Source organism: Tupaia chinensis, unplaced genomic scaffold (genome assembly GCF_000334495.1).
Source record: "Tupaia chinensis unplaced genomic scaffold, TupChi_1.0 Scaffold000658_1, whole genome shotgun sequence".
NCBI lineage: Eukaryota > Metazoa > Chordata > Mammalia > Scandentia > Tupaiidae > Tupaia > Tupaia belangeri.
Window position 1 is genome coordinate 2,197,364 of NW_006160179.1, and position 2,354 is coordinate 2,199,717.

Here is a 2,354-nt window from a genome sequence, read left to right on the forward strand (position 1 = left end):
CGGCTTCCGCTGCCGCCTCCTTGAGATGTAGATTAAGCCTTTCTTTTAGACAGGGATTTTCCCTTCCAATTGCGACCTAAGAATTTGTGGAACCCACCTATAACCTACAAGCCCCTGCTTCTACATGTCCCGCCTTTTTGGGCCAGACCAATGGGAAATCTTTTAATTAAATGTTGTGTGTCAATCTCAAAAGCAAATAAAAGGAACCTCTATACATGATCACCCCGAGAAAAGGCATGTATGCCTCTTCTCCGGGCCTAGGTCACTCACAGTTGACTTGGAAATAAACCGCATTAATTATTAATTATTAATTTTACAGTTGGTTATATTTTTTTCGTCGACAATATGAAAGAGGAATAATAGCACTACACAGTATTAAAGAGCAAAAATTTGAAAACAAGATGCCCTGGATTTCAATAACAGATATATAGCCTACCTGGAAGAAATTTGAGTGAATTATTTAATATTTTAATATTAATTTGTAATGAAAAGTGTAATACTTCTCCCAGATTTCCTTCAATCTATTTCTCTTATTAATTTTTGTTTATTCTGTACTCGTTCTTGAGCTATTTGCTTCAAACTGGAACCCAACTACCTCTATTAATAGGACTCCCACTTGCAACTAAAGCTCTTTTGCTTATGTGCAGAGAGAAGGATGTGCTGGAATCTTCAGTCTGTTCAGGTATTGTTAGTCATTGACTAATTGGGGCAGGAGATGAAAATTCAGTTCATTTACCTCCAGGACAAAGTATAAGATGTAGCTTAGACTCCATAACTTTCTTCTGGTTTAACAGCATATTGGAAATAACATTCTTCCTTGGTTTCTTTACATATCTGAACCAGCGTCCTCCATTCCCTATTGGCTTCTTCAGAGGCACTTTCTAGATAAATCATTTTGTCAGTAATCTTCCTTTTAGAGTCTCACTTGGGGAAATTGACTAAAGACGCCAGTTTTGTCATTTCTGAGATAGGAATGTAGTTCCTAAATCAAAGGGTATTGTCAAGGTCAAATGAGTCACTGCATGCAAAATACTTGTAAATCTGACACATAATATGTGATAAATGCACAGTAGTTTATTAATTATAAAATAGTATAATAAAATATATTCCACTTAAAATATCAAAATAATAATACGTGATTTGTCTAGTGTATAGTACACATAGTCTATGGATCAAAAACAAGAAATCCATTATCCTGTAATTACTCTCAAGTATATTCAATCAGGAGAGGCAGACAATTAAGCCAATACTAAAAGTACAATCTAGGCTGCATGAACGCCAAGGGTGCTAATGGTTAAAAATTACTAACAACATAAAAGAGGCTTTTTGGGCATGTCGCTCAACCCAAGTACTCAGAGAAGAGATTGGTCAGAAAGGCAAAGTAGGAACTACAAATCTGAAAACAGGGAGGGTAATGAGAGTGGAAATGAAAGTGGCAACAATATGTGCAGCTGTTGAAAGATAGGGAAGAGTTTTGCTAACCATAATTGTTACAATGACAATTTTTTTACTTTGGTACAAGGTGTGCATATGTGGATGTATGTATCTGTGCCTGTGTGTTTAAGTGTATGTTGTCATGTATTTGTGTCTATTTGACTATACATGTGTGTACATGTCTGTTTTGAGATGTGTTTGGGAGTGTAGAATTAGTATTAAGGCAGAAACTATATTGACACTCAATGATATATTCAAGAAATTATACTTTATCCTGAAGGCGCTGTCAAGTCACTAAAGAATTTTAGTAGAGGAATGGAATGTTAGACAAGTCTGGCAGCAGGGTTGAGAATGGAATTGAGGCCAGGGATGGTAAATAGGTTTTCAACTTAGATGCCAACTCTGATCAATTGGTAGTGGCTGCCTGGAGTGCTTGTTGAGAAGGACTTTGAGGACTTGTCCTGGCTTAGTGAGAAAGAGCCCCATGATTGATTATTGATGCTCTCCATTTATTTCCCATGTCCTAACCCTGTCCTTATTAAATCTACCCTGTTCAGTGCATATCTGTTACAGATATCAGATTTAGATCCACGGATACCTTAAGGAAACTACAAATGGAAAACTTTTCTGAAAGTTTCTAACCTTGAACATGGAATAACATTTTTACTTATCTTAGAAATAAGTAAATGTGTTAACATAGACATCACAACATACTAAAATTATTAATTTAATTATTCCAGCTTATTCGTTACCTTTATTTCAAAACATAGGTCTGGTACACTCTACCTGTTGTAGTATTGAAATAAAAATGAAGTCATGCACATAAATGAAACATAAATAAAGCAAGAAATGTTGAGACCATTTAAAGATTATGAAACGTTACTCTGTCATTTGTAATTATGTGAATTCGGCCAAAATGT